At 47.3% G+C, this 25,052-nt stretch overlaps 1 protein-coding gene across 10 annotated transcripts in view; it reads right to left on the minus strand.

The window, feature by feature from the left end:
• PHKA1 (phosphorylase kinase regulatory subunit alpha 1) overlaps window positions 1-25,052 on the minus strand; it is an 828,488-nt gene that overhangs the window by 779,116 nt on the left and 24,320 nt on the right. Inside the window, exon 1 of one of the 10 annotated variants that reach the window (XM_063937033.1) lies at window positions 4,896-5,252. The exons of the other annotated variants lie outside the window; for them this stretch is intronic. The gene's annotated coding sequence lies outside the window, so the exon portion shown is untranslated. Of the gene's footprint in view, window positions 1-4,895; window positions 5,253-25,052 lie in introns of those variants that run through there. 10 annotated transcript variants of the gene reach the window in all.

Raw genomic sequence — 25,052 nt, forward strand, 5'->3', positions numbered from 1 at the left:
CTCAAATTCGAAACAAAGATGATCTTCCTACTTAACAGTACATATCCAATTGGCATGAATGAGTCTAACAGCTACATTCCATTTTTGAATTAGGACAGCTCACACCGAATATTCTCAGTCACAAATTACCTGGCCTTATAATTGAAATGCATGTTAAGGGGTATCAGAGGAGGGGATCTGGACCTAGAACCTCTAAAAATTGAAACAAAGATGAATTTTTTTACACACATCCAACTGGCATGGATAAGTCCAAGAATTACATTCTATCTTTGATTTAGGATAACCCATAATTAAGGTTTCCAGTCATATAATAGGTAAACGGAGATATACGCACTCGTGCATCCCCTATAATATATATTTATGTACAATCACGCTCTTTTTGGCACAAATTACTCACATAAATCTACCTACAATACTTTTATTTTCATTTGCACCTTGATTTGTCACGTTTTTTGTTTGTTTTGTTCACAACCTGTGAAAATGGTTTCGTCTTTTTGATTTTAACACTTTCACTTATTAATTTTTCAATGAAAATTATATTGATAACCCTCTGTTCACTTAATTCTATAACATTATATCCTTAGTATCTATTGGAGCTACACTCTCATCATTTGTTTGGAAATAAGTGTATTTCCTTCTCCTCACTCCTTTCCCTAAATGGATGCACAACAGCCCCCCCCCTTTTTCCCCCTTTTTTACCATATATATATAATGACAGCCATACACATGGATATGTATATGCATATATCCGTATAATATATGTACTCCTTATCACTGACAAAATGTTGATTTACAGCACAAGTTATAATTAGGGACATAAGGTATACTTAATACAAAAATAATAAGGGCAACTCTTTAATCTATAGGTCTTATATCTGATAACTATTTACTTATCTATTCATTAATATACTTACCTTAAAAATACTTACCTTCCTATTAAGATCTACATTGCTAGACGTTGGAAATAGAGGGCCCCGGAACATGCATGCAATTATATTATCAGATGACTGATTATAGTACCTACATTGTGATATGTGTGACATGATTATTGATGAGTCACAACAACAATAAGGGATAGAGATTTATGAAATTATAAACAATCCAGTTCATGTTGGAACACTATCTCAAGTATCGAGTAGTCCTATTGATGTATACAGAGACGGGGATACAGAGATGATATAATCCCCTTCTCTACGAGTACCGCACAGGACACTTTCTAAGTATCAGTACAAAGCTGCGATCACGTGGATCCAAACCCCCTTCCCTGTAAGCACCGTACAGGACATTTCCCGGAGGATCACGTGGACCTAGAATTCAGTGAACCTACGTCACAAGTGACGTAGAAAGCACGGATCGGGCAATGATAGGAGAATAGACCCACGTGGCTACAAAACGGGCTGCTGATTGGAGCACACAAAACAGTCTTATTTCCGCCCTTGGGAGATGCTCGTGTTGCTCCCCGACGAAGCTGCAATAGCGCAGTGAAACACGCGTGTTGGGCACAGTGTGTCCACGTGTGTAACACATAGGAATGCTCAATATCTATAACTGTTAAAACTGTAAAACTGTTTCCACTTACGAATGAGACCAGGCTTCCTCCTTATTAGTGAAGGCATGAGAAGGCATATAGTGATTAGTACATGCCAATAATGCCAGTGGATAACGGACCACTGACACAGGAGGAATAGATACCAATGTGAGTGTCTCACATTAGATTGATCTAACAGAGTACTATAGGATTTTAAGCTACATATTAAAAATTAAAAGATAAACTATAATTAAATAAATGAATGTGTATGCCATAATAATCTCGGATGGAAAACATATATAATATGCAATAGATAGCTGTCAGTGCTATATATGATATAACACACTGGAACAGCACCAGCTACTTAAGCATTTGTGCTAATTGCAATATCTGCACAATCTTATCAGTGTGATGTTAGCAGTCTCTTGTTCTAAGTGGAATGTTATACATTGTAACAAACACGCCTGAAAACATATGAGAACAGGAGAATTGCAACATACTCCACAGCCATACTTAATTCAATACATTGTAACAATCTCACTGGCAACATCAATAAGCCAGCTGGCAGCTGAATAATTACATTCATTGTCAGTAAGACAGCACAGTTTAATCTATGTGCCATAACAAAGTTTGACATTGAAGACCTTGTGCTGTGTTTTGTCTCCATCCATATTAACAAATCCTTCTTGATAGGTTAGATCAATTTTTTCCACATATTATTATATTTTATGTGTATAGATTCGAATTACCTGGCATTATAAATTAAAACAAATCCTCCTCATTCATACAAGTGGGAGGGCATATGCTGCCATTTAATGAATGACTCTATCCATATCATTTACCACTGAACCAAGATCAATATCACTATACATATACATATATATAAGAAGTTGGATCATTATATCCCTACGGGGCAGCCCAATTACACTGTAAAAATAAGGGCTACTCCCTTTAACAGTGTGGGCTATGCAAGTGATGTCCTGTACTGATAAATAGTGGGCTTTCCAATATAATTGGGGTTGGCATACCTCTAAGGAAAGCAATATATAGTGCTGATATCTCCAGCATAATTGAATATTAGCCTAGTACAGAGATAATTGTGAGCTGTGAAACTAAAATACGGGAACTGCCATATTCCCATCAGCTCTAAGTGAAGAAACATCACTTCAATCTCAGGATCCTAACAAAAATCTATATATTCTTAAACAATAGTTCAGTGACCTATGATCTAGGAATACGGATTCAGTGGGGATAGACCATTTGGGACAATAAAGATCATAGATTTTGGCACCAGTATGCCCATACGGTTACTAAATAAGACCTTACACTAAAACACACGTGGACACATTTTTTAAAAGATCTTTATTCACATTTTTCATTTCTTTATTCACAGCAGTGATCGCGCAGAGCGAAAATATTTGTGGGTCCCAGGGACCCCTCACTTGAAAAAATTGGGGTCCTATTCCACTATTTCTGGGTCCCGTCACATATTATGGGGGCATGAGGGCAGAAAACAGATGGGACAGTGCTGGGCGACAAGGAGAGTTTTAGGGGCAAGTAGTGCTGGGGGTAGGGGCTGATACCAGTTGGGGCAGTGCAGCGGCGAGGGGTTAGGGGCAGGCAATAAAGGGGGTTGTGATGGAGGTAGGGAGGGGGTAAAGGTAGATAGCAGTCGGGCCAGTACTCAGTGCAAGAGGAGGTTAGGGGCAAAATGTGCTGGGGGTAAGGGTAGAAAGCAGTTTGGGCAGTACTCGTGGGTAAGGAGGTGATTAACAGGGGATATGGCCACTGAGGAATGACCAGGTGCTGCGTTACACCCTGTGAGTCAGAGTCCTGTGTGCAACTCATCCAGTACCATTCCTCAGGACTCTGACTCACAGCATGTCCTGCAGGACCCAGTCTGTTGTCCTCTAATTATTGTAGAGCTATAAATAAATGATAATAATGCAATGGCCAGCATGCCGACAGTAAAAGGCTTTCTCTATTCTAACATCCAGAATTACCTAAGGTACTATCTATAGAAAAACCCCACAAAGTACTGTAGGTGTGATGCGGTGAAGATGTCGGAATCCCGACACCCGTTAGAATTTGGAGGCTGGAACTCTACAGGGGCAGGAGACCAACGCTGGAATCCTGACCTTAATCACAGCCTGTGGGTTAGGTTTAGGAAAAGGAAGGGGGGATTAGGGTCAGGCAGTAAAGGGGGAGGTTAGGCTGTGGGAACAGATTGTTAGCGTGAGGGGGTAGGGAGCAGGGGGAAATACTCATCCCTGTTGGGATTTTATACATCGAGATAGTGGCATTTGTAGCATGAATGCCGGGATCCCATGTGCTGGCATTACAGACTAATTGCCTGAGAGAGCCACAGGTTGCCTCCTGCTGTACAGGACAGAGAGGAAGAGAACAGAGCAGCATTGAAAAGGGACCAGGGACAGCTGTATGCATGTATGTGTGCCCCGTGGTCACATGAATGGGTGACAGTGTCGCCATACCCCCTGTTACCAGGCCCTTCTGTTCACGTTGCAGTGGTGAGATAGACACACTACACCGCGCTACAGAATCGGTTGATGCTAAATTCAAGTGGCCTAAGAGACCTTTTACGTCAGGGAGAGGAGCCACGACACAAGGGGGAGGAGCTAGGCCAGCGGGATAGTTCCTCTACTATCCACGCCACCAACTATTACCTTTAGTAATCAGGTGGCGAGCGAAGCAAGCCCGCAAGGGTACTTTTCGGGTACCCTGTTCAGCCGTAGCTCCTCCCCCTGGTGATGTCTCCTCCCCTAGTGACATCAGAAGATCCCTTCTCCCACTCTGATTTAGAACCAAACCTACAGAATCCGCACAGCGCACCACAAATACCGCTCCCCGCCTGCTGTCAGCTACTGCAGGGTCAACTAACGGTTGGTTCTAAATCTGAGTGGGAGAAGAGACCTTCTGATGTCACTAGGGGAGGAGACACATCACCAGGGGGAGGAGCTACGGCTGAACAGGGTACCCGAAATGTACCCTCGCAGGCTCTGTGGCGAGCGATTGTTGGTGGCGTGGATAGTAGAGGAACTATCCCGGTGTGCTAGCTCCTCCCCCTTGTGTCGTGGCTCCTCCCCTGACGTAAAAGGTCCCTTAGGCCACTTGCATCTAGCATTTACTGTCAACCAACGGCCTGGACCAATCCAGGTTCCCACCCTGATATGATACACACATGATCACGCAGCCTGTATATGGCAGAGGCAGATACATACAGCACAGTGTTTGCCAATATCTGCTCATGCGGACCTGCGTGCAGCTCTGAACCAGCCAGCTGCCCATGCTGATGCCAGTCAGCGCCCAGCCAGAATCAGACCACCCAACTGCCAGGGCCCGTACTCACCAGTGCACGTCTTCCAGGACGTAGACCACGCGGTGCAGCCGCTACACTCTCCCCCACGGTGTGCACAGCAGCATGTCATTACGCCTGCTGGACTCAGCCCCGCCGGCAGCCGGAGCAGTGGAATGGTCTCAGGAGCTGGGCACATCCCCGCACACACGCTCATCACCCCGGCCACAGCAACCCGGAGCAGTAGACGGCGGGTGGAGCGCAGGGCTGGACCAGAATGAGGAGCGTGTGTGCGGGGATGTGCTATTGGTTTCACACACACGGGCCCGCCCCCTCATCTTCGTTACAATAAGGACGGATGGGGCATGTTGCCGGCGGTGCGTGACAGGGAGGACGGCTACTGAGGAATAAGCAGGTCCTGCAGGACGCGCTGTGAGTCCTGTGCACGCCTCAGCCAATAGCATTTCAGTATTGGTTGAGGCGCACACAGGACTCTGCATCATAGCGCGTCCTGCAGGACCCGCTCATATTTAAAAAGTGAGTCCCTCTTCTTCTGTAGCGCGTAAAAACGCGCTATAACGCGTATTTTGCGATCACTGAATTCACATATATGTTAGTACTGTCAATGTTTTTAACTCTATGTTTCACTGTAGTCTGGACCAATGATTCAGAATATAATTTAATGTATATCTAATAAAAGTTATATTTTAATAATACCTCTACTCAGTGCGTCAACATTACAGATTCCTCTGTTTCTTTTTCTCCACAAACCTCACTATATCCAGTACCCCCCTGGGGTCCAGGTCAGATGACACACAGACGTGGCTGAAGTGCCGGAGTCTTGCCTCTACGTAACCCTCCTCCAGGACTAGCTGTCCACCATCATGCGGAGGACTTAGGCGTATCAGAAGTGGGCTTCTGGGTTTGGGAACCTGTGGGAGCAGGTTTCTTTACTTTGGTACGACCACCTCTGAAGAAGGTGTTCGAAGGCTTGTTCTTTCTAGGCCTTGCGGGCCGAAAGGACCGTGACGTGGCTGGTGTAAAAGGTTTCTTCGTAGCCGGCGCAGCTGAGAGGAGGAAAGTAGACTTACCCGTGGTAGCCATGGCAATCCACGCATCCAGCGCCTCCCCAAAGAGAGCCTGACCAGTATAGGGTAGGCCCTCCACGCTCTTCCTGGATTCCGCATCCGCAGACCATTGGCGCAACCAGAGACCCCTGCGAGCTAAGACGGACATGGAGGAGATCCCCGCAGCCATGGAACCCAGGTCCTTAATGGAATCCACCAGGAACCCTGCAGAATCCTGACTGGCGTAAAAACACATCAACATCACCTTTATCCAGCGAAGTCGACTCCTCCTGCAGTGATTGACCACCTGGCAATAGCTTTTGCAATCCAAGCACAGGCTATAGTAGGCCATAATATAGCCCCGGAAGCCGTGTACATGGATTTAAGCGTAGCATCCACCTTACGATCTGCCAGGTCCTTCAACGCGGTAGATCCCGGGACTGGTAAAACCACCTGTTTTGACAGCCTGGAGACAGAGGAGTCAACGATCGGCGGAGACTCCCACTTCTTTCTATCTTCCTCTGGGAAGGGAAAAGCAACCAAGATCCTCTTAGGGATCTGAAATTTCTTTTCCGGAGTTTCCCAGGCTTTTTCAAAGATCGCGTTTAATTCTTTGGATGCCAGGAAGGTGAAGGGGGGCTTCTTATTATCTGCAAAGAAGGCCCCCTCCACCTGTTCAGGAGCTGTGTCAGAAATATGTAAAATATCCCTCACAGCTTCAATCATCAACTGCACCCCCCTAACAAGCGATGCTGTCCCCCTCGACACATCCCCGTCACCGTCTGCAGTGTCAGAGTCTGTGTCCGTGTCATCCTGCGTAAGCAATGCAAGCACACGTTTTTGAGAATGTACCGCAGAAGATCCCGAGGAAGCAGTATCATACCACACAACCATAGAGGATTGTAGGATCTGAGTGGCATGCTCAGTCCTAGCAACCCTGTCAGAAATCTGAGAAATAGTCCCCCTCAGAGAGACTAACCATTCTGGCTCTCTAGCAGGGATCTGCACTACAACAGTGCAATCCTGATTACATGGTATGGAGTCTTCCTGGGAAGACAAATCCTCTGCAGCACATGAAATAGTGTCCCTAGACATGTTGTCACACACACCAAACACCCCACAAACACACAGGATATTCACTAGACAGAGGTTTCCCCCCCAAGAATGGCAGAGAGACACAGAGATTGGAGCCAACCCACATGCAGCGCTATTAAAGGTATAGGGAGACCCCAACCCGCGCTGACTGTGTCCCTTAATAGGTGACACAGCCTATAACACAGCCCCCCCCCCCCTCTTTCTACAAACCACTGGTACCGTACAGATAGCTGGAGTTGCACTGGAGGGACCTGGACATCCACTAGTAGTGATTATTGCAGGCAGGAAAATGGGGCTGAACGTTGCTGGGTCCGCTCTGAGAAGCTCCGTCCCTTCAATGGCGCCGTCCTCCCGCTCTTGTGCTGGCTGAGATCCGCGGACCCCGACAGGCTGGAAATGGTCAGTATAGGGTACCTTGCTGGGTCAGGGCGCCCCTCACAGCGCCGCACCACAGTACCGCTGAGCCATCCGGGAGCGTGGTTAATACCGCGCTCCCACCCTTAAGCCGCCCTCTTCACACTGACCCCCCGCTTGTAAGGGGGGACAGTGACTAACTCGCCACGCTTCAGCTCAGTGAGGGGGTAGCGGCTGGCTGCCGTGGTGAGCGTTCCCGTGGCGGGTAGCGATCTGTCCCCTTTGGAGCTCAATGTCCAGTCAGCGGAGGCAGTGGCTCAAGACCCCACAGGGCGGACACTGCCCCCCCCCCCCCCCCCTCAGTCCCTCGATGCAGGGTGACTGTTGCCAGTAGCCTCCCTGTAACAAAACAAAAAAAAAAAAAAAAAAAACTCTAAAATAAACTTTTCTAAAGAAGCTCTGTAGAGCTCCCCTAGCTGTGACCGGCTCCTCCGGGCACATTTTCTAAACTGAGTCTGGTAGGAGGGGCTTAGAGGGAGGAGCCAGCCCACACTATTAAACTCTTAAAGTGCCAATGACTCCTGGTGGACCAGTCTATACCCCATGGTACTAATATGGACCCCAGCATCCTCTAGGACGTAAGAGAAATTAAAGTGACTAAGGGGGCCCTTTTTTTTTTTTTTTTTTTATTATATGGGCAGAGGATGCAATAGGGGCCTGTTCCTACGATGTGGTAGAAGCGAAACGATCGCTTCTCTTCTTAATTGGAGCCCTGCAGCACTACTGTGCAGGCGCAGTCTGCTGACCACACATATGCAGGAGACCATTGCCGTGGTGGGTTCTTATGGAATCCTCTCACAGTGATTTCTCAAAGAACGTCCACAGGCCCGGGTAATGGGAGGAGGATGATCAAATCTGGCTAGGCATGACCAGGGGACACCTGTGGCTATACTAATTAATGCTGAACAGCCTAGCAGCCACCACAGAAACCTATAGTGGCTGCTTTTGCCATCAGAAATTGAGGGACCACAGCCAATATCCAAGGTATCTGTTGCAATCCCTCCGTTACAAATGGGGATACTTGATATTTGTTGATATCCCCTGAAAAGTGGTTATTTTCGTGGGAAATCACACAGATAGTATTTGATAATTAGGTCTCTAAGTACTTAAGGTAGCTCTATTCCCCAAGGTCCAGTGTCACCCAAGTGGATAAAATAGAAACATGGTTTAATATTATAAACTTTCATTTTACTTCAAACAATACATTTAAACAGTCCTGATTTGAACTTTCCTGCTGTTATTTATTCATCCACACCATGCAATATAGGTAATTGCATTGTGTGCAGAAATAACAGGGTGTCTCTGTAGGGTATACAGTCTCTAGGTCGCCCACACTTAGGTCGACATGCATTAGGTCGACCACTATTGATAGACATGGTTACTAGGTCGACATGACAAAACGTCGATATGAGTTTCTCAATTTTTTCATTTTTTTTTTTTACTTTTTCATACTTTACAATCCACGTGGACTACAATTGGGAACGGTAACCTGTGCTGAGCGCAACGAGGCACCTTTCCCAAAGCATGCCGAGCAAAATCGAGGCATGCGACGAGACACTGTGCACTAAATGGGGTTTCCGGTCACTCTACGAAGAAAACGATACCATTTAAAAAAAAAAAAAAACCTCATGTCGACCTTGCTTGTGTCTACCTATTTTAGGTGTCAACTTAGTTACTGTCGGCTAATAGTGGTCAACCTAGACACTGTCGACCTAAGTGTGATAATGTGATAAAATGTAAATAAAGTTGCACTTCTGTGTGGTGTCATTTGAATTGGGGGTACTATTGTGTGGTCATGCCCCTTCCCAGCAAGAACACAGACCGTTTTGAGCTGTGTACCGAATGTGCGCACTGTTCTCATTTAAAATATAGGGGGTAGGAGCACCAAAATGAGGACTGCTATGGGTGAGGGGTGATGGTGCTGGGAAAGGGGTGCAGCGCTAGAGGCGGAACTAGCGGCGGTGCTATGGGGCACCAGACAAAATCTTGCCTAGGGTATCGTATTGGTTAGGGCCGGCTCTGGCCACACACCCATAGTGTTACAGCCACACCTACATGTTCCAGGATTATGGATATTGGGAGGTATGCATTAAAAACTTACACTATTATATTCTGCACTTACTGGTCCAAACAGCTTAATGCACTTGTTCAAATGTCAGCATCTGATTACAATTTCTGTTTAAGTCCATGTGTTGCATACTTAAGAGTATCCCTAAAATATGGCCTGCATGAGGTGACCCAGTACTACCACTAAGAAGTCCTGATGCAGTGTAATGTAACCCATAAATAACAGCCTTGTCAGTGTCAGATGGCATGCCATGTTTAACTATGACACCTCTAATTGTGCCAGTCACAGCACAAGCTTCCACTCTGCCTTCGGAGCTATTTTGAGCCAATCGCCTCTCTCATCTTCTTCTGCTATTATTACACATATTAGTTGTTGACGCTATATCCGCCAACAACTTTCAGACTGCACTACAGAATCAGGATGGTATGAATTCACTAAAACGTGAAAAAGCAACATTTATTTGTTTTCTTTTCATTTGTTTGTAAATTAAAGCAGTGTACTTAATGTTTAATAATGACAGTTTTGACAAAGAAACAGTAATGTTCTGAATATACAAAATCCACAGCAGAATTTATATTGAGAAAAACCATACATACAATCAACTAGCAGACATTCACCTACATAAAACACAGACCTACAGGCCCAAATGTAATATCCTGTAATTTTTGAGCACTGGTGCAAATTTGGTGAGGTACTGTAGCTCCACGAATTAAAGCAGCAATTCATTTTAGTTCCACTTCAACCTACTTTTATCTTAAAACTATTTGGCAGTTTACATCTAGCAGCTATATTGCGGAAATCAAGCTGGTGCTCGCATATCACATGCTATTATGTTTGGGCCATAATCTACTGACAGAACATAAAATGCATATGCTTAAGAATGAACAGGCACAAGTTTGCCACTACAGAAAAACTCAACAGCGCCAAGAATATCTAATGGAACTGTCCAGTGTGAACTACAATCTCCTTTGTGTGTCTCCGTGTGACTTTTTTCATGTAAATGCAACGATCAGTTTAAAAATGTTCCAACAAAATAAAAATCCTTTAGGTAGGTATTTCTAATCCATAAATAAACTAGCAAGCTTGGGCCTGATTCCAACCTGTAGGTGTGAGCTGCCTCCATATGCCAATAACAAGACATACCATGCTCATGTTTGCTGTCCCTGGTGCACCCATTTGACTAATAATGTTGTCTGGAAACTAACTGCTTCTCCTCAGAATACATCCCAGCTCAACCTGTTCATGTGGAATGTCTCTAAACATTCACGTGTTCCCTGAAAACTCGCCTCTTTAGACATGCCTATCAATTCATGAACCACACACATAACCTCCATAAGCTATCCTACCAAATAACATCCCCTCTATACATTCCACACATAACAGAATATTTTCTCTTACTACACTCACACATCCCACTGACCCTGGGGGGTAATTCAGACCTGATCGCTAGCTAGCGGATTTTTGCAGTCCTGCGTTCGCACAGTTGCCGCCCACCTGGGAGTGTATTTTAGCTGTGCAAGTGTGCAATCGCATGTGCATCCAAGCGGTACCAAAAAAAAAAAAAAAAAAAACAAAAAAAAAACAGGATTTTGATAACCTACCGGTAAATCCTTTTCTCCTAGTCCATAGAGAATGCTGTGGACGACATCAAGACCATGGGGTATAGACGGGATCCGCAGGAGACATGGGCACTCTAAAGACTTTTCATTGGGATTGAACTGGCTCCTCCCCCTATGCCCCTCCTCCAGACCTCAGTTGTAGGAACTGTGCCCTGGGAGATGGACATTTTGAGGAAAGGATTTACTTTAAACTAGTGGTGAGATATCTACCAACTCACACCCTCAACCATGCCGCACACATGGCATTCAACATAACACACGCCAACAGGCATGAACCAATTTCAGCAACATGCTGAAACGAAGATAACACAACTTGTGAAACTCTAATAACTAAACTGCAGGTAAAGTATGCACTGGGAGGGGCGCCCAGCATCCTCTACGGACTAGGAGAAAAGGTTTTACAGTAGGTATTAAAATCCTTTTTTCTCATACGTCCTAGAGGATGCTGGGGACGACATCAAGACCATAGGGTCTATACCAAAGCTCCAGTACAGGCGGGAGAGTGCGGATGACCCTGCAGCACCGATTGACCAAACTTTAGGTCCTCATCGGCCAAGGTGTCAAACTTATAGAACTTAGCAAATGTATTTGACCCCGACCAAGTAGCTGCTCGGCAAAGTTGTAATGCCAAGACCCCCTGGGCAGCCGCCCAGGATGAGCCCACCTTCCTAGTGGAATGGGCCTTTACCGACGTCGGTAACGGCAATCCAGCCGTAGTATGAGCTTGCTGAATCGTATTCCTGATCCACCGTGCAATAGTCTGCTTAGAAGCAGGACCCCCAATCTTTTTATGAGCATACAGGATAAACAGGGCCTCTGTTTTCCGTATACGAGCCATTCTAGCAACATAGATTTTCAAAGCTCTAACCACATCTAGAGATTTTGAATCAGTGAATGTGTCAGTAATTACTGGCACTACAATAGGTTGGTTTATGTGAAAAGATGAAACCACCTTAGGAAGAAAATGTTGGCGAGTTCTCAACTCCGCCCTATCTTCATGGAAGATCAGGTAAGGGCTCTTGTGAGACAAGGCCCCCAATTCAGACACCCACCTTGCGGATGCCTAAGCCAAAAGCATCACCACTTTCCACGTAAGAAACTTCAACTATCTTTTGTAGAGGCTCAAACCAATCCGATTGAAGGAACTGCAATACCACGTAGAGGTCCCATGGTGCCACTGGAGGCACGAATGGAGGCTGGATGTGCAGAACCCCTTTCACGAAGGTCTGTACCTCTGGAAGAGAGGCCAATTGTTTTTGGAAGAGCACTGACGAGGCTGAAATCTGAACCTTGATTGATCCCAATCGGAGGCCCGCCTCCACACCATCCTGCAAAAAATGGAGGAAACGCCCTAAGTGAAACTTTTCCGTAGGAGCTTCACACCAAGACACATATTTTCTCCAAATACGGTGGTAATGTTACGACGTTACTCCCTTTCTGGCCTGAATAAGGGTGGAGATGACTTCCTTGGGAATACCCTTCCTGGCTAGGATACGGCGCTCAACAGCCATGCCGTCAAACGTAGCCGCGGTAAGTCTTGATACACGCACGGCCCCTGCAGAAGCAGGTCCTCGCGAAGAGGAAGAGACCGAGGATCCTCTATGAGCAACTGCTGAAGATCTGGGTATCAAGCCCTCCTTGGCCAGTCTGGGGCAATTTAGATTGCTCGAACCCTTGTTTTTCTTATGATCCTGAGTACCTTTGGGATCAGCGGAAGTGGAGGGAAGACATACACTGACCGGAATACCCACTGGGTCACTAGCGCATCCACCGCTATTGCTTGAGGTTCTCTTGACCTGGAACAATATTTCTGAAGCTTCTTGTTGAGACGAGATGCCATCATGTCTACTTGAGGAACTCCCCAAAGACTTGTCACCTCTGCGAAGACTTCTTGGTGGAGGCCCCTCTCCTGGATAGAGATCGTGTCTGCTGAGGAAGTCTGCTTCCCAGTTGTCTACTCCCGGAATGAATATTGCCGACAGAGCTTTTTAGATGTTTTTCTGCCCAGCGGAGGATTTTTGTCACCTCTGCCATGGCCGCTCTACTTTTCGTTCCGTCCTGCCTGTTTATGTACGCGACTGCTGTTACATTGTCCGCCTGGATCTGTACGGGACGGTTTTGAAGAAGATGTACCGCTTGTTGAAGGCCGTTGTAAATGGCTCTTAGCTCCAGTACGTTTATGTGAAGGCAGGCTTCCTGATGTGACCAACGTCGTTGGAAGTTTTCTCCCTGAGAGACTGCTCCCCAGCCTCTGAGACTCGCATCCGTGGTTACCAGGACCCAGTCTTGAATCCCGAACCTGCGTCCCTCTAGTAGGTGAGAGCTGTGTAACCACCACAGGAGCGAAATCCTGTTTTTTGACGGCAGGATTATCTTCCGGTGCATGTGTAGGTGTGACCCCGACCACTTGTCCAACAGATCCCACTGGAATACTCTGGCATGGAACCTGCCAAACTGTATGGCCTCGTAGGCCGCCACCATCTTCCCCAACAACCGAATGCACTGATGGATCGACACGCTCGATGGTTTCAATATCTGTTTTACCATTTTTGGGATTTCCGGAGCCTTTTCCACCGGAAGAAATACTCTCTGAACTTCTGTGTCCAGAATCATCCCAAGGAAAGACAACTTTGTCGTCAGATCCAATTGTGACTTTGGGAAATTTATGATCCACCCGTGTTGTTGGAGAATTGACAGAGAGAGTGATATGTTTTGTAACAACTGCTCCCTGGATCTCGCCTTTATCAGGAGATCGTCCAGATAAGTAATTATATTGACTCCTTTCTGACGAAGGAGGACCATCATCTCCGCCTACACCTTGGTGAATACCCTCGGCGCTGTGGAGAGGTCAAAAGGTAACGTCTGGAATTGGTAATGACAATCCTGAACCGCGAATCTCAGATAAGCCTGGTGAGGAGGATAAATGGGAACATGCAGGTAAGCATCCTTTATGTCCACCAACACCAAGTAGTCCCCCTCCTCCAGACTGGCAATCACCGCCCGAAGTGATTCCATCTTGAACTTGAACCTTTTCAGGTAGCAATTCAGATCCTTTAGATTTAGGATCGGTCTGACCGAGACGTCCGGCTTTGGAACAACAAAGAGGCTTGAATAAAAACCCCTCCCTTGTTGTGACAAAGGTACCAGGACTATGACCTGGTCTTGACAAAATTTTTGGATTGCCGCTGTTACTGCTTCTCTTTCTGAAGGAGAAACTGGCAACTTTGCAACACCTAGGGATCCAGGCCAGACAGAACCCAACCTTGGCTGAAGAGTTTGAGACGTGCCCCCACCCGAGCGGCCTCCCGCAAGGGAGCTCCAGCGTCATGCTGAGGATTTGGCAGAAGTAGGGGTAGACTTCTGCTCTTGGGAACCTGGAGCCGCTGTGGGCTTCTTTCACCTTCCTCTTCCCCTACCTGCAAAGGGGGAACCTCTCGCTTTTCTGTATTTATTGGGCCGAAAGGACTGCATTTGCAGGTGATAGGTCTTTTTTGCCGGTGCAGGCGCACAGGGCAAAAATGTCGACTTGCCTCACCTTTATATGGGAGCGCCTCCATGTTTCTTTTGTAATCTACATCCGCGTTCCACTGGCGAATCCACAGTGCCCGCCTAGCCGAAACTGCCATGGTAGAGGCTTGTGAACTCAAGAGTCCAATATACTTCATTGCTTCCAGCATGTAGGCGGCAGCGTCCTTGATATTCCCTAACTTAAGGAGTATCTCATCTTTATCAATCGTGTCAATTTCTGATGACACGCATTCTGACCATTTTTCAATAGCGCGACTCACCCATGCGCAGGCAATAGTGGGCCTGAGCAGTGTACCAATGGTAACATAAATGGATTTCAATGTAGTTTCCATCTTTTAGTGAAGCCATGCCAGGAGCAGGGAGAATTACCTTCTTTGTCAACCTGGAAAGTGCACTGTCTAACACAGGGGGTGACTCCCACTTTTTTCTGTCCTCAGCCGGGAAAAGGTAAGCTATCTGAATCCTTTTGGGAACACGAAATTTTTTTATCAGGATTCACCCACATCCCTTCAAACAGAGCATTTAGTTTGTGTGAAGGAGGGAACGTGACTTTGGATTTCTTTTCCTTACAAAAATAAGCCTTCTCCTGAGGTACAGGAGTGGTTTCTGTAACCTCCAACACGTCCCTTATAGCCACAATCATATATTGTATACTTTTTGCCAATTTATGATCTCTCTCTCTGGAGTCACTATCGTCGACACAAGAATCAGAGTCCGTGTCGGTATCAGTGTTTACAACATTCGCAAATGGTCTCTTATGTGACCCAGAGGGGCCGCCCACATAAGGAATAACAGCATCCTGAAAAATCACATCTTCCACAGATTTTCTCCAGCATGCAGCCTTAGATTCAGACTTATCTAATCTTCGGTTAATCAGATGCATACTGTCACGTATCTTTCACCCATGCAGGCTCTTGGTGTGCCGGTAGCGCCACCAGATTACAACTCTGTGTCCCTAAAATGGCTTCCTCCGTGGAGGAACTCCCTGCCTCAGACATGCCTCACACGTGTACAGCACACTCACAGACACACTGGGACTTATTTGGGGACAGACCCACAGTAAAATCTGTCAGAGGGACACAGGATAGGAGCAGCCAGTTCACAATTCCAGCGCCAGTATACTCTGCCTGTGAACACAGTATGCCCACAGCCAAATAGCGCTTTTAAACAGTAATTCACACTATTAAAATGCACCACAATCGCTTTGTGCCCCCCCCCCCCCCTTAATAGCACCCTGTACTGGTCAGAAGTGGAGGAGAGGACCAGCGTGTTCTCTGCAGCCTGAGGAGAGAGAGAAAATGGCGCTGAGCAGTGTGCTGGCTGCCTAAGAAGCTCCGCCCCCGTAATGGCGGGTCTTTACACTCAGTACCCATTCTAATATTTATACTGGCAGGGGTAGTGCTGTGCCAGCGGCATCTTATGCCCCCTTTTAGCCAGTTTGACGTATATTTCTTGCTGCCCCCCCCCCCCTTCACCCTGTAGTGCCTGTGTGTGTGGGCAGCAATGGCGCGCTGCGCTCCCACCAGCCGTGCCGCACCTCAGCCGTCACTTACTTGATAGAAGATCATTCTTCTCATACTCACCTGTCTTCTGACTTCTGGCTCTGCGAGGGGGGTGACGGCGTGCTGTGGGAGTGAGCATCTAGATATGGCTAGCGTTCAGTACCCTTCAGGAGCTAATGGTGTCCTGTCAGCCAGAAGCAGAGCCATGAAACTCTTTAGGAAGTTGGTACTGCTTCTGCCCCCTCAGTCCCATGAAGCAGGGAGTCTGATGCCAGCAGATCTCCCTGAAAATAAAAAACCTAACAAGTCTTTTCAGAGAAACTCAGTAGAGCTCCTCAGAGTGCATCCAGTCTGCCTGGGCACATTTCTAAAACTGAGGTCTGGAGGAGGGGCTTAGGGGGAGAAGCCAGTTCACACCCAATGAGTGCCCATGTCTCCTGCGGATCCCGTCTATACCCCATGGTCTTTATGTCATCCCCAGCATCTTCTAGGACGTATTAGAAAAAACTTTGTGCAGTTTCCGAGTTGCTCAAGACTTACTCAGCCACTGCAATCACTTCAGCCTGTCCGGGGCCAGAATTAACGTCAGACGCCTGCGTTTTTCCAACCACTCCCTGAAAACGGTCAGTTGCCACCCACATACACCTTCTTCCTGTCAATCTCCTTGCGATCGGCTGTGCGAATAGATTCTTCGTAAAACCCATCACACAGCAACGATCCGCTTTGTACCTGTGCGACGCGCCTGCATGCGCAGTTCTGACCTGATCGCAGCGCTGCAAAAACAGCTAGCGAGCAATCAGGTCTGAAATACCCCCCTGACTGACATTGGTGTGTGACTGGACCACACAGCTCCACCAAGAACCTCTGCAATCTGGCTGGACCATTATGTAACATAAAAAAAAAAACTGGTAATTCCTTTTCTCCTAGTCCGTAGAGGATGCTGGGGACTCCAAAAGGACCATGGGGTATAGACAGGATCCGCAGGAGCTTGGGCACACTGAAAATACTTTGACTGGGTGTGAACTGGCTCCTCCCTCTATGCCCCTCCTCTAGACCTCAGTTATAGGAACTGTGCCCAGGAGAGACGGACATTTCGAGGAAAGGATTTTTGTTTAACTAAGGGCGAGAAACATACCAGCCCACACCACATACATACCGTACAACCGGAGTAACAGAAACCAGATAACAGTATGAATTAACAACAGCAACAAGCTGAAAACAACAAATACACAACCCGTGTGTAAACGAATTTAACCAGCAAGAATACACTGCAAGTAACAGTCCGCACTTGGATGGGCGCCCAGCATCCTCTACGGACTAGGAGAAAAGGATTTACCGGTAGGTATCAAAATCCTATTTTCTCTTACGTCCTAGAGGATGCTGGGGACTCCAAAAGGACCATGGGGTTTATACCAAAGCTCCAGAACGGGCGGGAGAGTGCGGACGACTCTGCAGCACCGATTGAGCAAACATGAGGTCCTCCTCAGCCAGGGTATCAAACTTGTAAAACTTAGCAAAGGTGTTTGAATCCGACCACGTAGCTGCTCGGCAAAGCTGAAGCGCCGAGACTCCTCGGGCAGCCGCCCAAGATGAGCCCACTTTCCTGGTAGAATGGGCCTTTACTGACTTCGGTACCGGTAGCCCAGCCGAAGAATGAGCCTGCTGAATCGTACTACGATCCAGCGTGCAATAGTCTGCTTAGAAGCAGGATGACCAATCTCGTTGGAAGCATACAGGACAAACAGCGCCTCTGTTTTCCTGGCAACAGCCGTTCTGGCGATGTAAATTTTCAAAGCTCTCACGACATCCAGATACTTTGGAACTGCCACAGCATCCGTAGCCACAGGTACCACAATAGGTTGGTTAATGTGAAACGAAGAAACCACCTTCGGCAGAAATTGTTGACGAGTCCTCAATTCCGCTCTATCCGAATGGAAGATCAAAAACGGACTCTTGTGAGATAAGGCTGCCAACTCTGACACTCGCCTGGCAGACGCCAGAGCCAACAGCATGACTACCATCCAAGTGAGAAACTTTAACTCAACCTTACGCAAAGGTTCAAACCAGGAAGACATAAGAAACTGCAAGACCACATCAAGATCCCATGGCGCCACAGGGGGAACAAACGGAGGATGGATATGCATCACTCCCTTCACAAAAGTCTCAACCTCTGGAAGGACGGACAATTCCTTTTGAAAGAAAATAGATAAAGCCGAAAACCTGCACTTTGATGGAACCCAATTTCAGGCCTGCATCGACGCCCGCCTGCAAAAAATAGAGAAACCGACCCAAGTGAAATTCCTCCGCAGGAGCAGTTTTGGTTTCACACCACGAAACATACTTTCTCCAAATACGGTGATAATGTTTCGCCGTAACCTCCTTCCTAGCCTTCAGGAGAGTGGGGATGACCTCCCCGGGAATACCTTTTCGAGCTAAGATTTGGCGCTCAACTTCCATGCCGTCAAACGCAGCCGCGCTAAGTCCGGAAACACGCATGGTCCCTGCAATAACAGGTCCTCTCTTAGAGGAAGCGGCCATGGATCTTCCACAAGTAATTCCTGAAGATCCGGATACCAGGCCCTTCTTGGCCAATCTGGAACGACGAGAATCGCCTGAACCCTTGCTCGTCGAATGATTCCCAGCACCTTTGAAATGAGAGGAAGCGGAGGGAACACATAGTGTTCACTCTAGGCTGTTTTAGCAGGGCGCCGCGCCCTGCCCGTTTTTTACCAGGCAAAACCGCCCTGCCCCTTTTGCGGCGCCCTGCTAGAACAGCCGCCCGCTCCCTGCCCTCCCGGCGTGTATAGATGCCGTGCGCATGCGCGCGGCATCCATTCACGCATTGGGAGAGGGCTGGGGGAAGCCCAGCACCGACGGAGGTGCTGGGCACGCCCCCAACAGTGACGTCGCCGGCCACAGACGCTCTCTATAGTAGCGTCTGTGGGCCGCACCGCCCCTTAAAATGACGGAGGCGTGGCCACGCCCCCTAATTTGCATGGCCGCGCCCCCATTTGACGCGCGCGCTCGTGTGCCCCCGGAGTCCGGCGCCCTGCCCCTTTTCACTCCTAGAGTGAACACTAAACACATATACCGACTGAAACACCCATGGAGTCACCAGGGCGTCCACTGCACTGGCTTGGGGGTCTCTTGACCTAAAACAATACCGCGGAAGCTTCTTGTTGAGGCGAGACGCCATCATGTCTATCAGCGGAATTCCCCAACGCTTCATCACTTCTGCAAATACCTCTTGGTGAAGAGTCCACTCTCCCGGATGGAGATCGTATCTGCTGAGGAAGTCTGCTTCCCAGTTGTCCACTCCCAGAAGGAAGACTGCTGACAGAGCGCTCACGTGTTGTTCCGCCCAGCAAAGGATTCTTGTGGCCCCCGCCATAGCCGCTCTGCTCCTTGTTCCGCCTTGACGGTTTATATGCGCCACCGCTGTTATGTTGTCCGACTGGATCAGGACAGGTCGACCCTGAAGAAGGCTTCTTGCTTGTAGCAGGCCAACTCGAGAACATTTATGTGGAGACAAGATTCCTGGAAGGACCATTTCCCCTGAAAATTTCTTCCTTGGGTGACTGTGCCCCAGCCTCGGAGACTTGCATCTGTTGTCAGTAGAACCCAGTCCTGGATTCCGAACCAGCGCCCTCCTAGGAGGTGGGAACTTTGTAGCCACCACAGGAGTGAAATCCTGGCCCTGGAAGATAGACTTATCTTCCGGTGCATGTGCAGGTGAGACCCTGACCATTTGCTCAGCAGATCCCACTGAAACACCCGGGCATGAAACCTGCCAAACGGAATGGCTTCGTACACCGCAACCATTTTCCCCAGAACCCGAGTACATTGATGAATCGACACACTTGTCGGCCTTAGAATCTCCCTGACCATTGTCTGTAGTTCCAGAGCTTTGTCTTCCGGAAGGAACACTCTCCGTAACTCCGTGTCTAGAATCATACCCAGAAAGTGCAGGCGAGTGGTCGGAATCAACTGAGACTTTGGCAAATTTAGCACCCAACCGAGCATTTCTCAACAATCGTTCCTTGGACCTCCCCTTCATCAGGAGATCATCCAAGTATGGGATAATTGTAACCCTTTGCTTGCAAAGGAGAACCATCATTTCTGCCATGACTTTGGTGAAAATCCTCGGGCCGTGGAAAGCCCAAACGGCAACGTCTAAAATTGGTAATGAGAATCCTGTATCACAAACCTGAGGAAAGCTTCGGAGGATATATCGGAACGTGTAAGTAGGCATCCTTTATGTCGACTGACGCCATAAAATCCCCCCCTTCTAGGCTGGAAATCACAGCTCGAAGAGATTCCATCTTGAACTTGAAAACTTTCAAGTATGGATTGAGAAATTTTAGGTTCAGAATCGGTCTGACCAAACCGTCCAGTTTCGGTACAACAAAGAGGCTCGAGTAGAACCCCTCCCCCTGTTGGGACTGGGGGACGGGAACAATGACTCTCTGTTGACACAACTTTTGTATTGCTGCCTTCACCACCTCCCTGTCCGGAAGAGACACTGGTAAGGCCGAAATGAAAAACCGGTGAGGGGGCATCTCCTGAAACTCCAGCCTGTATCCCTGAGATACTATCTCTAGGACCCAAAGATCTAGGCCTGATTGAACCCAGACCCGACTGAAGCTCCGCAGACGGCCCCCCACCGGTCCGGACTCCCCCAAGGAAGACCCAGCGTCATGCGGTGGACTTGGTAGAGGCGGGGGAGGACTTTTGGTCCTTGGCGCCTGATACTGCAGGCGACTTTCTTCCCCTTCCTCTACCCTTTGAAGCGAGGAAGGACGAACCTTTTCCACGCTTGTATTTATTTGGACGAAAGGACTGCATCTGCTGATGGGGTGCCTTTTTCTGCTGTGTGGGAACATAAGGAAGAAAAGATGACTTACCCGCAGTCGCGGTAGACACCAGGTCAGCCAAACCGTCACCAAACAAGACACTACCTTTGAAGGTGAGAGCTTCCATAGCTTTCTTGGAGTCGGCATCAGCATTCCATTGATGGATCCACAGCGCCCTCCTGGCCAAGATCGCCATGGCATTGGCTCTTGATCCCAAGAGACCAACATCCCTCGCCGCATCCTTCAGGTAATCTGTAGCGTTCTTGATATAACCAAGAGTCAAAAGAACATTATCTGTATCAAGGGTATCCATATCAGCAGCTAAATTTTCAGCCCATTTAGCAATACCGACGCCACAGCAGGTCTGAGCAATGCACCCGTATTAGCGAAAATGGCCTTCAGAGACGTCTCCAGCTTGCGATCCGCAGCATCCTTGAGAGCTGCCGTGTCAGGAGACGGAAGCGCCACCTTCTTAGACAAACGGGATAGAGCCTTGTCGACATTCGGAGACGACTCCCATTTTTCCCTGTCATCAGAGGGGAAAGGATACGCCATGAAAATCCTCTTGGGAATCTGCCATTTCTTGTCCGGCGACTCCCAAGCCTTTTCACAAAGAGAATTCATTTCATGAGAGGGGGGAAACTTCACTTCAAGTTTTTTCCCTTTAAACAAACAAATCCTTGTTTCCTGCACCGCAGGTTCGTCAGATATACGTAAAACATCTTTAACAGCCACAATCATGTACTGAATACTCTTAACTAGCCTTGGGTGTAAAGTAGCCTCAGTGAATTTGACATCGGAATCAGAATCCGTGTCGGTATCCGTATCTACCATCTGGGTAAACTAACGCTTTTGCGACCCTGACGGGGCCTACACCTGAGACAAAGCATCCTCCATGGATTTCCTCCACACCTGTGTCTGAGACTCCGACTTATCTAATCTTTTAGACAATGAGGTCACATTTGTATTAAGTGTACTTGACATTGTAAGCAAATCAGGTGTCGGCTGTGCCGACAGAGCCAACTCCAGACCCGCATCTGCGCCCCCAGCAACCTCCTCCGGGGAGTAACACTCAGCTTCAGACATGCCGACACGTAGTACCGACACACACACACACACACACTGCCTCAGCTAGGGGACAGACCCACAAGGAAGCCCGAATAGAAAAACATAGAGGGAGTATGCCAGCTCACACCCCAGCGCCCATATATCCCACCAAGCAATATATGTGTAAAGCGCTGCTTGTAAATACAATAAATATGCACCAAATATCTATGCACCAAATATCTGTGCCCCCGCCCCCGATTTGCTCCCTGTTACTTGTAGCGAAGCTTGGAGGTCCCGGGCCAGCGTCTCATGCAGCGGCTGTGGATGAGAGAAAATGGCGCTGGTGAGCTGTGCTGCTAAGCCCCGCCCCTTCCCGGCGTGCTTCAGCCCGCTCAAATTTAAACTTGAAAATGCTGGCAGGGGGTACTGAAAACGGTGCCCGGGCCCTGAAAATGCTTTCTGCCAGCCTGCCAGACCCAGTAACATGCTGCCAGGGTGCTCCCCCCCCCCCGCACCCTGCACCCAGTGAGTGCCGTTGGTGAAGTGTGTGGGAGCATGGAGCGCTGCGCTGTACCTCGTTACTGAAGTCTTCTGCCCTTCTCATACTCACCCGGCTTCTTTCTTCTGGTTTCTGTGAGGGGGGTGACGGCGCGGCTCCGGGAACAAGCAGCTAGGCGAACCAAGTGATCGAACCCTTTGGAGCTAATGGTGTCCAGTAGCCTAAAAAGCAGAGCCCTTAACTAAGTAGAAGTAGGTCTGACTTCTCTCCCCTCGATGCAGGGAGCCTGTAGCCAGCAGGTCTCCCTGAAAATAATAAACCTAACAAAAGTCTTTTCTAGAGAAACTCAGGAGAGCTCCCCTAGTGAGTGTCCAGTCACTCCTGGGCACAAAGTCTAACTGAGGTCTGGAGGAGGGGCATAGAGGGAGGAGACAGTTCACACCCATTCAAAGTCTTTTCAGTGTGCCCAAGCTCCTGCGGATCCCGTCTATACCCCATGGTCCTTTTGGAGTCCCCAGCATCCTCTAGGACGTAAGAGAAATAAAAAATAAAAACCTGGCGCCGATTGTAGAGATCATACGCTCTTAATATGCCTTCACATAACAGACTAAAGAATTTAAAGTGATAAGTCGGGATGGTTAATATCCATTAACACTTTCATTGCTGAAGTGTTGCCTAGGAGGGATAGAGGAGCATAATAGTTGCTAAAGCTATTTACTTATTATACTACGCTGGAAAACTATTGCTTGGCCAGGAATTGTGCAAGCAAGAGTTAACTATGCTACATATTTATATCTGCTAACAAATTGACCGAGGAGATTAAAATAACAATATACAGTAAGTGATTGCTTATATATTAACATTTGCTGCAGCCGAAGTTTCAATACTAATATGCAAGACAGTGACCGTTACTAACAGCAACATAACATTAGGAATATATATAACAGTCATTTGGATTAACAACTAAAGAGGTTGAATTTTAGGTTTTTCAAACACATATGCAGGCAACTTCCACTAGACCTGTACTACAATTGTAGGAAAAGAGAGCCCGGCATATATATCCTTGCTACACCTGGTGGTATTCTCATATACCGTTTTTATTGCTTTTAATGGTAAATGTGTGCTTATATTACCGGCCGCTTTATAATATATATCTTTTATTCAAATCATTTTTTTTACCAGTGCTATCATTTTCAATTCTTTTGTCCAGTATGCAACATGTAATTCTTATCCTAGTGTATCAAATCAATGCCGCGGCGGGGACAAAAATGAAAAGTGCTTGCGGCCCCATAGGCTGCAAGCACTATTATGCAAATCAGACAAAAGGGGTCAAAATAAATATATATGATGAACGATCTCAAAGCGCTACTACATAAATCCGAAATCCTTATGTCCTGAGAATCCTCAAAGAAACAGAGTGTAAAACCATATATGAAAAAGTCTTCTGTCTGCTGTTAACCTGTTGTGTCGCTGAAACTGACCTTTCTTAAAAACAATGCGTTCCCATAAAGGTTTCTTTCAAAGTTTTTCACCACCTCTTCTATTCACAGCATTGTGACACTCATGACATCAGCCCATTAAAACATGGCTTACCTTTATGACAAGCCCTATATGCATCCAAAAGGTATCTTGTATGTTCTTTCCTTCACAGGAATCTTCTGTGTTTTCAAATATAGCCTTCCATACGGTATTAAAAATCAACTGCGTATTCTCTTTTTTTAATTAAAAACAGTGTTTATTTTCACCAAAGGGGTGAAACATAAAAAAGATATCATATCTTTTTTATGTTTCACACCTTTGGTGAAAATAAACAGTGTGTTTTTAATAAAAAAATAAATAAAAAAAAAAACATTTTTACACCCCCTATTTAGTCGAGTTGTTTAATGCCCTGTTTGAGTTGGGTTCTCTGCCACCCTCGATGTCTGAGGCCATTATTATTGTTATTCTTAAGCAAGGTAAGGACCCCACCTCCCCGGATTCTTATCGTCCTATTTCCCTGCTCTCCATGGACGTCAAGATTTTGGCTAAAGTTTTGGCTGTCCGTTTAAATACTGTGATTACATCTATTGTCCACAGTGACCAGACGGGCTTTATGCCGGGGAAGTCTACTGTACAAAACCTTCGTAGACTCTTCTGTCATCTGCAGAGGGGGGACTGGTGCAGGCTGGGGGCGGTGCTGGTGTCCCTGGATGCTGCCAAAGCCTTCGACTCGGTAGAGTGAGTATATCTGTGGGAAGTACTTAACAAATTTAGGACCGAAAGCAAATTTATGAGGTGAGTCCAGTTGCTGTATTCTTCCCCGGCTGCTCGAGTCTCAGTCAATGGTCATGTATCTCGACCCTTTACGCTGGAGAGAGGTACGAGGCAGGGGTGCCCGCTCTCCCCGGCTGTTTGCCCTTGCCATTGAACCATTGGCTAGTTGCATGCGTATGTCTTCAGACATTGAGGGAATTAAAATTGGGAACCATGTTGATGTTATCGCATTATATGCTGATGACATGCTTTTGTTTCTTAAGGAC

Source organism: Pseudophryne corroboree, chromosome 8, assembly GCF_028390025.1.
Source record: "Pseudophryne corroboree isolate aPseCor3 chromosome 8, aPseCor3.hap2, whole genome shotgun sequence".
Taxonomy (NCBI): domain Eukaryota; kingdom Metazoa; phylum Chordata; class Amphibia; order Anura; family Myobatrachidae; genus Pseudophryne; species Pseudophryne corroboree.